Raw genomic sequence first — 16,222 nt, 5'->3', positions numbered from 1 at the left:
TAAATCAGAAACAACAAGCCAAGTATGTTTCGATATTTGGTCACTCCTTCTTCCAGACAGCCAGATGTAATTTTGTGAAGTCTACCCCTTTAAAGATGATCGAATGAATATTAGGAGACTGATAAGTTGATCATCAGTAACTCATCATTTATCAGTTGTCTCTGATCGCGAAACTAGCTTATATAACTTAGTTATGCTGGTTTGGGACTATTATAAGCTAAACTGACACCACACGCACTACTTTACAGCATCGGATTCATTTTACATCAGTTCACTGATTAAATAGTTTTTGTATGTGTCTTACACTAGTCGTTACAAAGCAATGTTTATAGTTTTAAGATTATTTTAAATGTTCCCCATAATTTCATTATTTTGATCAACCTTCCGACTACCGCTGTGGAAATCAATGTCAAAATTAGAAAGCATATTTGCTTTACTGATCGAAAACTGAACATTTATATGACGAGAAAACAAATAGCTCAAGAGTATTGTTACCTGAATGTCGTGACAAGACCATAAACATGAATGTTAGGCGTTACGAGAGGAAAATAATTGAACATCAATAGTGTTAGAAAATACTAAGACCGTAAAAAATACTGATATTAGTCACTAAGATTAGAGATTTTCTGACTGTGATTAATAAAAATTGTTTGTGTGTTAAAATAACTCATAGTGTCATTGAATAAGAGAGAGAATTCAGAGAAGAAAATTTTCTTTTCGACGAAATCATTTACTTAAGCTGTACATTCGTATATATAGTTATATGGAAAATATATGTCTACAGAAGGCTAGGAAAGATTGCGTCATAAATTGATTCGACAATAAATAACAAATGAGGTTACATACTAATCAAAGGGGTAAGGAAAAAAATAATTTATGGGTCAGATAGTCCAATTGACAGATATGAAGAAAAGCGACAAACATGAAGGTCATAATAATAGACTGAATAATAAACAAGAAAACTTGTGTAAGACAATAATAATAATGATAACAATAATAATAACTTATATAAGAACTCTCGTCTAAATTAGAACGAATAGTTTCACAGTATTTGAGCGCTGAGTTGATGTAAGACATTAAATAGGAATAATATATTCGCTGAGATTTTACAAATATATTATTCCTATTTAATAATAATAACTGATTAGAGTTTAAAATGCAAAACAGTAATTTAAAAAACAAAAAATCGATAATAATCAAATAAATGTGCGGAAAAAAACGACAATCAGAAACATACCCAAGGGTGAGAGCTTGGACAAATCGTTTCTGCACGCAAAGTTCAGGCTTGAGTTCGTGGATTGCCAATGCCTTAGCAGTGCATAAAATATTGATTCAATACCCCTTCGATCCGGTTCCTTTGACTCTGTAGATTACTTTAAAAGAAGAGTCTTTTGGAACGATGTGTCTACAGTTAATTAAATGCTCCTGTATCGAACTAGTAATCTTTGTACATTCTCCTTTTAAGAGTCAAGCCGGATAGTGTTCCGAGATGCGTTTGGAAATAGATCGCTTTGTGCGGCCTATAAAACGTGCCCCACATGGGCAAGTAAATTTATAGATACACATTGATGTGGCCCAAAGCGAAAGTTCATCCTTATCGTTTAACATCTAACAAGTTGCTTCTCACTGTTATAACAACGGATTCTGTTACCATATTTCAGATTTCGGTTGAACTTCGCCAGTACTGAGAATCAGATATATTTATATTGATTACTTTTCAGCGAACCGTAATAATGTTTAACTTTCATCTAGGTTCCCTACTGTCTAATTCTTATGAAATTTAAAAAAAAAATATTATTTCAAGTTTTTGTTGTCAGTAGGCGAACCTTTTTAATATTAAAAATCAAATTCCATGTTTTTCTTTTTAACTATTATAGATGGACACGTTAGCAAGACAGTACGTTATCGGAATAGCGGGGTAATTACTCTAACACTCAATGAATGTTTTTAATCAATGTACTGACAGTTGTATTTTTCATAACCATTACTTCGAGGTAAAACTTTATGGATGGTACTTGAAAAAATTGACAATGAATTAGGACTCCTTATGGAAATGAACTATGACCATTGTTGATAAAACTTTAGTGCTGTTAAGTAATTGAATGCTCAGTATAGATTTCTTTGTAGTCACGATCTACTTGGAGCATTTACTGGACTCCTAATACGCCGCCAACTCAATCAATATTTACATCTAATGAGTATCGTAATCCGTGGCTAATGCTATTTGGCAAGAATTCATGGTTACATGTTTTAAATTTATGCATAAAATTCACCATAGAAGAGATACCTGCCAGCCGCATTGTTACATAGAAGTATTTGAATCAGTAGCCATCATTCAGATAAAATTAGTTCGACACTTAAATTTTGACAATCTAAGATTGTTTTATTACTTATTAATTGGTTAATACACCAAAAACTATGATTTTAAATGTCAGAGTGTCAACTTCTAGTGCAAAATGTTAGGACAGTAACAAGTAATACTTATAACTTAGGAAATGATGAAAAAAATTAGTAGACGACTTCATATTTCTTATAACAAAAACTCTTGGGTTTCAGTCCCAAATATCCATTAACATTCAATTGATCACTGTAAAACTGACAGTCATTAGTATCTATTTCACGAGTTTGTGACTTTTAATTACGAGCCTTAAAAAACAAATTGACTAAATATTTCCCTCTATTAAGAGTTAGTTGTGAAAGGAATATAATAGTAACAATTATAATAATGATATTGAACTATGTGTTCAAATCTCAGGAGTAATGTGGTGCGTCGATGGATATAAGCAATATGTATCACCAATCGAAAGTGAAATACCTGGTTGCAGAAGGTTAAGAGGATCGAAGAAGAGGGAACGAGAACAGAAAATGATTGGTGTGGAAACTAAGGGACAATGAAGTCTGAGACGATTGACTGATATTTTGCAAATGAAGTATTAACTGTATGGTTCTCAGATTTTACTAAGATGTTCTGTAATTTTTGTATTTAAATACATTCGATTGTCTCCACTTGTGTTCTCGCTCACTACATTAGCACCAGCTTAATACCCAGTGTAGAAGTTTCTGACTTATAATTTCTAACGAACATGTCACCTCTTTGATAAGTTGAGGTCACTCAACATTTTTATTATTAGAGCAGTAATATAAACTATCAAGTTGTAACTACTTAGTTTGTCTATACAACTTGTGCAAATGGTTGGGCTAGTTATCAAATTCTGCATTGGATTTCTAATTACCGATGTCTTCCCTGAAGCATTTCAGAAAGGATTTTAAATTAAATTTTAGTTTTGTATTTCAATATATATTTATTTATTGTTTGACTATCCCATAGTATTGAAATTCGAAAGCTGCAATACTGTTGTTACGATTGGTAATGGAGTTTTTTTTAAAAATGTTTATAAGACAATGAGTAAAATGAAATAAGACTGACTTAAGTTAGAAGCTGACTCACTCTGATCCGTATCATGAAAAAATATGAACACAGTTATTCATACATTTTTTTAGAATTTTGTATGTAGTTAAAAGCAGGATGATTTATTTTTTCTTCTTAAAATACGTTGTTTATTAGAGCATCGAATTCTGGAAAAACAACAATGACTGGAAAACTTGCTGAATATCTACAATCTATTGGCTACAATGTTACATGTTTACAAATGGATGATTATTACTGGGTGAGAAATTTAAATGTTACATTTTATCCTAATTTATAAACCAAAAAAAATTTAAATTCAATTAGTATTGTTTGTGCGTATTTTGCGTATTGCTTCGATATAGCCTTAATTCACAAGCATTGAAGGCAAAGATGGATAGTGGCTAACAGTGGAATCCAGGACATGCGGTATGCACACATGCCAATTAGAGACTGACCAGTTGAAGTCCTAAACATTAATGGGAAGATTCAAACAAACAATACTAAGTGAATTTTAATTTCACCCCATTGCACAAGCAAGTGATCATCAGGACTCAGTAGATAAGTAGATAACGCGACTGCGGTTGAAGCGAAAGGTACTGGGTTCGAGTCCCACAGTGAACATCAACTCTGAGATGCAGGTACATCCAGCGGACGAGTCCCAAATAGGACGAAACGCGAGTCCTGGATTCCACTGGTAGCCACTATCCATCTTTGCTTACAAATAAAAATTTATTTCACTTTGCTAATTTATTCGTAAATGTCTCTTAACATACAAAACTTAGGAGTAACATGAGATATAATAATATACATTACTATTCAATTGGATAATTTGTAAAAATGAGTTTAATTTAAAAAAAAATTTTATTTACAAAAAGGGATTTCAACAAGCAGAGTTGAAGACCAATGGAATTTCTTACACATTTTGTCATTTATCAAGGTTACTTACTAATGAACACACGGAGCCGATTCCAGGACCTTAATATTTCACATTGACTATGATATCTCTGGACTATTGATTCAGTATCTAGTAGTTCATATATTTTCCAACTTCAATCGTTATTTTCAGATAATGATTGAATCAAGTCTTGAAAAAGACAATAATTAAATATTTTTTTGGTTTTGAAACAATAATCGAATATTTTGAAAATGTGATTTAAAGAAACAGCTTGTTAACAGTTTATTCTCATTAGTTGATCATTATCACTTGTAGTACTTTTTGGAAATATGTTTGTACTGGAAGTAATTTGGGAGGCGTATACCGAGACCTACTATGTCATAGCAATCAGTCAAGGACAAAGAAGGCAAACCAGTCCCTCAAATTCCAAAGCAGGAACAGATAGGTGGAATGATTAGAGGAACTGTTAGCTGATCAGTTCCATTGAATCCACCAGATATCGAAGAAGCACGCACAGACCTTTCTATAGATGTCACTGCACCAACAGTCGGAGAAATCAGGATGGTCATCAAAAAATTAATGGGTGGGAAATTAAAGTGACCTGACAGCATACCACCTGAAGCAAGATATAGGGGTAATTACAAATATACATCAAGTTCCAACCACAAAGATTTGTGAGGAACAACAAGTGTCACCGACAGACTGGAAAGATGGATACCAAAGAAAGGAGATCTGAGCAAATGTGAGAATTAAAGAGGCATCACACTTTTCAGCACCAGGAAAAGTTTTCAACAGAGTGTTGCTGAACCGGATGAAAATATTCACTAGACATCTAAATTCGAGATCAACAGGCTGTATTCCGTAAGGATCGGTCGTTCACAGACCGAATTAGGACACTACGGATCATCGTTGAACAATTAGTTGAGTGGAACTCGCCACTATACACCAATTTCATTGATTGTAAGGTGTTTGACAGTGTGGACAGGAGAGCATCATAGAAATTCCTTCGACATTATGGAGTTCCTGAGAAGATCGTCAACATCATCCGGAACTCATACGACGGACTACAGTGCAAAGTGGTCCATGGAGGACAGCTGACAGATGCATTCCGAATGAGGACCGGAGTCAGACAAGGTTGTCTACTCTCCCCATTCCTCTTTCTTCTGGTGGTTGAATGAGTTATGAAAGATTCGACATCTGAGAAGAAGCACGGAATACAATGGACATCTCAGAATCAAATGAAAGACGATTTGGACTTCGCAGATGATCTAACACTCCTACAACATACAAACAAATACAGACGAAGATAACTAATGTAGCAGCAGCCTCTGCATCAATAGGCCTCAACATACACAAAGGAAAAGGCAAGATCCTCAATATACAGCACAGAAAACATCAACCCAGTCATACTCGATGGAGAAATTCTGTAAATGATGGGTATTTTCACGTACCTGGACTGCTTCGTCTGTGAATAGGGAGGGTCTGATGCAGATGTAAAGGGGATGATTGGTAAGTCAAGAACAGCAATCATACAGTCGAAGAACATATGGAACTCAAAACAACTCTCAACTAATATCGAAGTGAGAATCTTCAATACGAACATCAAGACAGTCTTACTTTACGGAGCTGAAACGTGGAAAACTACTACAACCATCGTCAAGAATGTACAAATATTTAAAAACAGTTGTCTTCTCAAAATACTCAACATTCACTGACCGGGTACCCTCAGTAACAGCCTTCTGTTGAAGAGAACAAACTAGGTTCCATCTAAGGAGGAAATTAAGAAAATGTTTTGGAAGTGAATAGGATATGCATTGAGGAAATTACCAAACTGCATCACGAGAAACCCCTGACTTGGGATTTTCAAGGTGGGATGAAAAGAGAAGGACCAAGGAACACTGCGTCGGGAATTGGAGGTAGGCATCAAAAGAATGAGTCGCAATTTGAAACAACTGGAAAAGATTGTCCAGGACAGAGTTTGATGGAGAATCCTGGTGGGCGACCTCTGCTCCTCTACGAGGGATAACAAGAGTAAGTAAGCACACCTAATTAGTGAGTCCTAAGTGGAACGGAACATATGTTTCGCATTCAATTGTTACCTACTAATAAACAAAATTGGGAATGCATTTAAATTTTATGTCAATGTATATAGTCCAGAAAATAATTTTGTTATAAATGAACATTTTGTATGTATGTAATCGTTTGAATTTTTTATTATTTTTCAAAGTTGAAATCATGAGACAATTGAAGCTAGACCACTATGGAAAACCTGGAAGCACTGGACAGCCGTTTCATCCTATTATGGGACTCCTCAGCAGTGCACATCCACGATCCCGCACTCGCGAAATTCGAACCCAGGACCTACCAGTCTCGAGCCAGAGCCCTAAACCGACAGACCACTGAGCCGGCATCCGATGGTGTTAATGTCTAACTTCAACTGATCCACGAATTATGAGCGACCATTCACCAATTGTCTTCAGTGAGTTGTTATCTCACAACTGACGTGGTTGAACTCCACTGGTCACTGCTTCCAGGTTTTCCATGGTGGTCTAGCTTCAATTGACTCATGATTTCAACTTTGAAAAGTACTGAAATCTCCACAAAACCCCTTCCGTTTTTTATTATTGGCATTGAGGACTGCAATTGACGAGTCTAATGATTTTTACTTTGTAGCTAAGGGTATAGCTTCTTGCCATTTGAGGTAACAGGTAGTTTCAGTATAAACATCAACATTATGATACAAGTTCGAAGAAAGATGAATCACAAGTCTTGGATCCTACTGCTAGCCACAGTCAAAATATATTTGACATTTGGTGTATCTTTACAATAATATTACACTGAGAACTACTTGAACCTGAGTTATTTAGTGTGGTTATTTATTATTTGGAGAAGTGGCTTACACTGAGTCACGAAACTTCAGAAAATTTAATTTTTCTACACTTTAGGATATTACAAATATATTATTTTTATTTACTGAAAACAATTGTTTATTTCCAGCCTCATAACGATAAACGTCATATACGAGATCCTATTACAAATGAACCCAATTTCGACTGTAAGTTACATATTTCCTTAGATTGGTTTTATATGACTAGTTAATATCTCATTGATTCATAAAACGATTTAATTTAGTGATGAAATCTTTTACAAAAAATCAAATATGCATTAAAATATTAGATCAAAATTCATATGATTAGAAACAAACAATATTATTCCTATTTAATGTCTTACATCAACTCGGCGCCCAAATACTGTGGAACTATTCGCTCTAATTTAGACGAAAGTTCTTATATAAACAAACAGTATGTTTACAGACCTAGAATCTATGGTATTTACTATGAGGTTATTTACCATTGAAAAGATACTCACTCGAAAATATCCTTTCATTGAATGAATTGTTATTATTCATCATTAGACATTGATTTAGTTGAGTTAGTTATGGTTTAACAAACTAACTCTTATTCGTGAAAGAATACTGATTGAAATTGAGTTGTATTAGATGACTAGAATCAATGAAATATAATTTCCTATTATTCTACTTTAAACACTGTCTTTGTGTGTAATTGTATTTACTTTGGAAATTGAATATTTTGTTTAATGTTACGGAGTATCGACATTTATTAATTTAGTACTGGGTTCGAGTCCCATAGTGAACATCAACTCTGAGATGCAGGTACATCCAGCTGACGAGTCTCAAATAGGACGAAGTGGCGCGCATCCTAGATTCAACTGCTAGCCACTATCTATCTTTGCTTATAATGCTTGTGAATTAAGGCTATATCGAGGCAATACGCACAGTATGCACATATGCCAATTAGAGACTGACCAGTAGCAGTCCTAAACATCAGTGGGAAAATCCAAACAAACAATACTAAGTGAATTTATGTTATAATGTTCATATTGTTACTAGTAGTATCGTTTTAAAATAACGTAGATCATTATTAGATTAAATGAGTGTTTGAACTGGGATTCTAATTTAAAGGCAAACTAATATGAAAGTTAATCCTAATGAAAGTAGTTAAAGGCGTAATTCACAATAATATGGAACTACTTGTATAGACTTTTGAGTATACAGACAAAATATTTCTTTGTATTTGGATTGATACAACATTTAAAAATATCATTACTATCATCTTTGCAAAACAGAACACCGGCGAGCAATTCCAGATTATTGTAGTGTATTGCAGATAATTACAGAAACGTCAGTTTCTGATAAATCATTGACTGGACTTTTGATTTTAGTCATTACTAAATTTGCACTTAAACAATACTATTACGGCCAAACTACAAATGATTTACGGAATGTGATGTAATATTAATTGCATATGGCGTTTGTAAGAGGTTAAAGTAGTCTATCATTAGACCAACCAAAATAGAAAAAGAAACATAGAGGCTTAGCGCAGTACAGATGATTCATAAAGATGGAGAGAAGCACTAATTACAAATAGTAAAGGGGTTAAAAATAAAATTTAAAAAAAAAACGTACAAGCAGAAAATTGAGTTAATTAGCAAGTGGGGAGAACATCTTCAAGAAACAGACTACACAACAATTAGTCTGTTTGATGGTTACCATAACAGACTCAACGGCAGAGAGCTTAATATCGATTTCCTGGAGTTCTGGTGAGAAGTAGTAACCAGTGGAGTTCAACCACGTCTGTTGGGAGATATCAACTTACTGATGACATTGGTGAATGGTTGCTCAATTTCGTAGACCGGTTGAAGTTAGACATTAACACCGTTGGATACCGACTCAGTGGTCTATCGGTTGAGTGCTCTGGCTCGAGATTGGTAGGTCCTGGGTTCGAATCTCGCGAGTGCGGGATCGTGGATGCGCACTGCTGAGGAGCCCCATAATAGAACGAGACGGCCGTTCAGTTCTTCCAGGCTTTCGATGGTGGTCTAGCTTCAATTGACTCATGATCTCAACTCTATAAAATTACTAAAATCTCCACCAAAGCCCTTCTGATAATATCGATTAGTTATTTTATTTACTTAACAATAATCTCCCTTTTCAAAACAAAAAAGATAGTTGTAGGTATCATCACCAAGTTTCGATTTGATAATTTTGAATAAATTGAGAATTGGGTAGATTGTTATAGATAAATTATGTATTTGTAATATCCCAATAAGAAGAAAAATTAGATTTTCTGACGTTTCGTGACTCAGTGTAAGCCACTTCTTCAGAGAATTAATAACCAAATTAGCATTAACCCAAGTTTAAATAGTACAACGGAACAATACGAATGTTATGTGACCAATCAAAAAACAGATCATGTCATGTCATTTCGGTCAAGGTGATTCATAGGTGACATGTATTTAAATTTGTGTGTGTGTGTATGTGTTCACTGTAAGGATGAAAAATGTGTCACCTTTATAATGACAAAGGATGAAGTTTAATTTGTAAGGTAATGGTGTGAATTGTAAATAATATCAGACTGGTTGACTAGGATAGATAGTCCAAGTAGGATTTACGGTGAGGCCTTCCTTTCTATTGAGAGCAGTAGGATTAAGCATTATATGGAACGCTTCAGAGACTCGCCTTCCTTTGTAAATGGAAAAGCCTTTTTGTAGTATTTTGATATTTTTGAAATCAATTTGATGATTGTTGAAAATGGAGTGAACTGCTACTGCGGATTTAATTTGAAGTCTACCCAGTTCTACAGAATTATTAGGAGGTTTCTTTGTGTACCTAATATGTTCTTTGGTGCGAGTCATGATTTCGCGAGATGACTCTCCAATATAGAAGGCATCACAATCGACACAACCTAATTTGTAGACGCAATTCTGTGTAGACATGAATAATATCTTTTCTTTTAATCGAACTAAAGTATTTCGAAGTGTGTTTGTTGTTTTGTAATATACTTTAATTCTGTGTTGTTTTAAGATCCTTTGGAGTCCTTCTGTTGTGCCATGACGGTATGGTAAAACTGCAGTACCAATCCATGGCATTTCATTCGAATTATTGTTATTATTACGTGTTGAATTGTCTTGTTTTAATATACTTCTGATAATCTTCATAGGAACACTATTAAATTGGAAGATACCGATTACATTCTTTTGTTCTTTTTGGTTATCCTCTTCTGAAGTGATGATCTTGTTGGCTCTTCTAAAAAGGTTTAAAGCTAACGAGATTTTAGCACTGAAAGTATGTGCTGAATGGAAGTCAATATAACGATTAGTGTGTGGGCTTTCGGCAGATGGATAGATTTAGAACTCCATTTACATTTCTTTTCACTAACCAATCAAAGAATGGTAGCTCACCATGTTCATTTTCATTCTTGAATTTGATGTGAAATGAAAGTGTATTTATCCGTTTTGAAAACAATCTTAGATGAGACTTTTTAATAACAAATGTATCATCTACATATCTAAGCCAAATTCGTGGTTTAATGTCGTTGGCGAAAATATTTGTTTCTAAGTGTGCCATATAAAGGTTGGTTACAGTCGGGAACACGGGGGATCCCATTGCTACACCATTAGTTTGTTTGTATAACATCCCGTTAAAAGTGAATAGAGTCGAATTCAAGCAGTTTTAAGGATCACGTGATAAGACTGATGCTTAAAGGACATCCTTCAGAAAGAGTATTGTCATTCTCTAGTAAACCACTAATGAAGTCTAAGCATTTATCAATAGGAATACTAGTGTATAAAGAGACGACATCAAAGATTACCATGACTTCATGCTTCTAGATTCTTTTTTCGGTAGTTGTGCGATTATTGATTCTATAATTGGAGCAGCTTCAAGAGTACTAAGTGCTTTTCTATGAAAACTGAAATTTAATCCTTTCTCCAGTAGAGTGATTTCATGATTGGTTAAGTTTCTGTATGACAAATTACGAACAATTCTTAGATCATTCGGATTAGATTTTATTGCTGTCGTTTTCTTATCTTTCTTTGATCTTTTCAAATTTTTTAATTTGCTGACGTCATAAATCTAAATGACGGCATTCTCTTTTTATAAACAGGTTAGAAATCGTGGTTTGTAAGTTCGTAGGAAATAAAACCTTCAGTAGATCATCTAGGTTTTTGATTCGTTCACGATATTTTTCAAGTAAATATGTGCATTTGTAAATGCGTTCTCGTAAAAATATTCGAGATGAGAAGTCGGGATAGATCTCCAAGACCGTTCTGGAGGTTTTACAAAAAGAGATTTCGGAATAACGTTGTCTTGTAAACATCGTTTATTAAATATTCTGTGATTGTACCAGTTATTTCAGTGACAAACCTATTATGTATTTTTATTCAAGGTGAATCAGCAGTTGACTGGGAAGGCATAATTACTTTTATGAAATTATGGTCTGAATCACAGGTGTTGGAAGAACAAATAAGAATACTTATAATTGAAGGAATACTGATAATGAATAAAATGTAAGTTTATGTAAATTTGCACTCAAAATGACAACTGTTTTTTTATTGTACTAAATGGTGTCGGGACTCTTCATTTGTGTAGAAGTTATTTCCATTTTATGAGTGACTGAAGGTATAGAAAACATACACTGACTAAGATCATTATTCTGATTGGTCCTTTAGTAATAACCAGTATTATGGTTGTCGATCGAATTCTATCTACCAAGTTGCAATACGACCGCTAGCTTAAGTAACTTGAAATCGTATGCATAATGTTACGATGTTACTTGGTTAGAAACAATCGATTGGAATCCCTAAGACTACTTTCCGTAATTGTTGGAGCTCGTTAGCAAAAGACATTTAAAACCAAAAGAAAAGTGATACTTCCCATGCGACTAACTAGTATTAGCAAATCTCGTCGTCAGAGACGTTACTAATGAGCTGTTCTCACTAGTCAAGATTTAGCGGAAGGTAAAGAATAAACACATCTACCCTAAATTGACCGACTTTTAACACAGACACTTAGGTTCTCCATCCATTAATTACAATTGTCGAGTGGCCTCTAAGCAAGAATACTGGAACCTTTGACACCATTCAGTCAACAGCCAATGAACTCAAAAAATGATACCGTATCTTGATTTGGGTTTTTCTAACCTTTTAATCCACCCACAGGCTACCATTATATATATATATATATACATATATATATATTCGTTCAGTGTCTAAAACAACTTCCATACTTGAGAAATCGTATCACAACTTTTATGTGCTTGAATACAGGGAACTTCGGAATATGATGGATTTGAGGATATTTTTGAAGATAACTTATGAAAATATGTTGCAGAGACGAAAGTAAGTTTTTTGTTACCGTTAATGCATTTTTAGTGGATACATAAATGAGAACAAAATTATGCGACTTTTACTTTGAATGTAAACAATAGATATTACGTTAAGCTTTGAGATTCAACATAAGATATTATGTTATTTGAGTAGTAATGTTCTTGATGTGCAGTCAAATTAGGGATCTTAATTTATAGTTCAGGAATAGTTATCTTTTGACACTTGAATGACCACAGACAAGTTAACAAGGTTTGTACGAAAACATATATATATATATATATATATATATATATATATATATACGTAACACGTGGCCCAAACATCTCAGTCGATGAAGATCCACAACCTCATCAACTGATTTACCATCATTCCCTAATACCCTGTGTCTAACCTCACTATTACTTACTTGGTGATCCCAGCAGATGCGAGCGATATTTCTAAGGCATCTATGGTCAAATACTAGTAACTTACGAGTATCTTCTACTCTTAATGGCCATGTTTCACAGCCGTAAAGTAGGACAGAACGAACTGCTGCACATTATACTCGTCCATTAATTGATAGACGAACATCTCGTCCTCACCATAGGTGACATAAGTTGGCAAAAGCCAAACGAGCTTTCTGAATCCGTACTGAGATTTTGTTAGACATCAAACCAGTAGGGTTGATCAGACTTCCAAGATAAGTGTAGTTGTCCACGCGTTCGACTACTTCGCTCCCTATCCTTAGTTCAGGTGTTGACGCAGGCCAGTCCTGGACTAATAATTTACATTCGGAGGGGGAGAAACGCATCCCAAATATCCTGGCATTATTACTGAGTTCTAACAGAAGACTCTGCATTTTGTCAGTGTCTTCACCAAACAGGACTATGTCATCTGTGTATTCTAAGTCGATAAGTGAACCTCCTGGTAGAAGATCAATTCCTGAAAATTCAGTCGACGAGAGTGTTATTTCCAGCAACAGGTCTATAATGAAGTTAAACAAAAATGGGGATAGTGGACAGCCTTGACGGACACCACTTGAGGTTGTAAAATCATATGACAGTTCGCCATAAGCTCTCACTCGACTGGTAGTGTTCGAATAAAGAGCCTTCACTGTCAAACACCTTCTTACAATCAATGAAGTTGTTGTATGGTGGCGAGTTCCACTCAACTGATTGTTCAACGATGATCCGTAGTGTCCTAATTCGGTCTGTGAACGACCGATCCTTACGGAATACAGCCTGTTGATCTCGAATTTAGATGTCTAGTGAATATTTTCATCCGGTTCAGCAACACTCTGTTGAAAACTTTTCCTGGTGCTGAAAAGTGTGATGCCTCTTTAATTCTCACATTTGCTCAGATCTCCTTTCTTTGGTATCCTTCTTTCCAGTCTGTCGGTGACACTTGTTGTTCCTCACAAATCTTTGTGGTTGGAACTTGATGTATATTTGTAATTACCCCTATATCTTGCTTCAGGTGGTATGTTGTCAGGTCCTGCTGTTCTTCTGGAGTTACTGCTGGTCCCAAGCCTAGGTAAAGGAGGTTTGGTCACGTGTCGGCAACCCCATCCTGTAGAAAAAAGCCTTGCTAAGAAAATGTCAACCAGACTAAACAAATTTCTATTATATTTTGACCTAAATTGACTAATTTTTATGCACTCACCTCACTTCTAAATTTTGTAACTTAGAACTAATCTTATCCTTATATAATATTCATTATTCTTATCCACATATTTTCGTACTGTAATCATTTTTATTTGTCCTTATCATTACCAGGATTTGACTTGATAACTTCAGATGAATTGAGCATTCGATAGATTGTTCATAATGAGTAGGAAACGGAATTTCCGAAATTTCGTAACTGTATTAGCCACTCTTTTTTACTTATGTTTTGAAGTGGCGTACACTGGAGACACGAAACGTCAGGAATTTTATGTTCTACTGATTGAGATATTATAAATACATCATTGATTGTTTCAGTATCACTGTTATTCTCCTAATCGAAAATAAATCAGTTAGATCACAGTCTATATTACTATTTTTAATGAACTTGACTAGCCGCACACACCAAATAGTCATTCATTTAGCATTTGAAATGATTTGTGATGACATCATTATTTCCCTCACTCTAATGCTATCCATATTTATTTGGGTTACTAGGTTCAGTTTTATTTAACTTATATAACGTGTCCACGTTTACATTGCGTATTAGTTATTTCAGCGTTGACAATTATATTTTATTTCATAAAGAATCTTTAATTCACATACTACAATTTTAAACGATGTACTCGCCTTAAACTTGGTCGTCTTTTCGATAGAGCGGTGGGAATTAAATAGTCAATGAAAAATAATACTCTTGGTTTATACATCACTGTTTGAATATGATGGGCGTCTGCGAAGGTAAAATATTATAATATTCTTGGTATCAACAGCCAACAATTTATGAGTCCTTCTCAATGGTAAAGTTGGCTCTTTCGATTATAAAACAACTTTCTATCTTGAAGCAACTTCAGCTTCTTTATTTACAATTACTGAAATAATGAAAAAGGTTCTTGTTAATTAACTAGGATTTCGCACAGATTTAATTATCATACAATACGTCTGAGAATCTCGATATTTCACAACCTAAAGAGGGTTATTGCGCCTAAATTGGAAAACATCGTCAATACTTACTTGTAATAAGCTCATCACAAATGTTCCACCTCGGAGTGTCTTTGATTACGTGTACTTGATAAACCTGTAACTACTTAAGCTTTGGTTGTGTAACAGTGCAAGGTAGTTAAATAAATGAAATTACATTTTTCTTTAGACTAAGAAAATATAATACACCGGACCCACCAAATTATTTTGCTAAATATGTTTGGCCAACATATCTAAGAACGCTAGACATCTTAGAGTATTCAAAAGACTCTATATGTAAGTTCAAATTCATATTTATGCATTAATTCGTGCGTCTTAATCAACTTCTTGGTTTATGTGGATTTCAGGAGCGGAAACCTAAAGAGCATTCAAAGTATGTTTCAGTATAAATAAAAGCTTTGTGCATATCTAATCTACCTCAAGAATTATATTGGTTTCAAACAACAAAGACACAATCCCATAATCAACTGTGAGCCATAAGAATATCTATTTATTTCAGAACAATATCAGTCAATTCCATCCACAAATCAGGATTTTTAATCAAGACAAAGTGGAAGCTAACATTCCAAAATTAGTTATTAGTTGAAACTAGACAACCACTGGGTTCAATATAACGATATAGTCTAAAAGGGACTTTTCCTGGATTTTTTAACAAATGTGTGAACTAAAAGGAACTTTTCTATACACATTTCTATAACTTTGAACTGTGGGTATTTAAGTGTTAAACAATGTAAAGTGGAGCTAAGTAAAATGTTTGGAGAAAATTTAACTAGATCTTACAAGTGAAATGAAATAAAGCATTCACATTTCAATGTTGTTAATTTATAGTATGTCGCTAGAGAGATGGCATTAGTCTGCCACGGCAAAAACGCAATACGACAAGATCATCTTCACTGTAGAACACTAGCTATATGAATTAACACCGTTGGTACTGTAATGTGATGGATAATGAGGACATTTGGCTACAAACTTTATCTCCATAGTGACCTAAAGCCATATATTTAAATACCACAGTCACAGTCAGCGTGGCTATCGTAACCAATGTTTGGAGACTCTGGGTGACATGGCTCAGAATCGAACACAATAGCGTAGGTGTATACACTCTTTGTCTTC

The sequence above is a fragment of the Schistosoma mansoni genome, chromosome 4, assembly GCF_000237925.1.
Source record: "Schistosoma mansoni strain Puerto Rico chromosome 4, complete genome".
Lineage (NCBI taxonomy): Eukaryota > Metazoa > Platyhelminthes > Trematoda > Strigeidida > Schistosomatidae > Schistosoma > Schistosoma mansoni.
The sequence above is the reverse complement of the archived record's forward strand: the minus strand, read 5'-3'. Positions refer to the sequence as shown.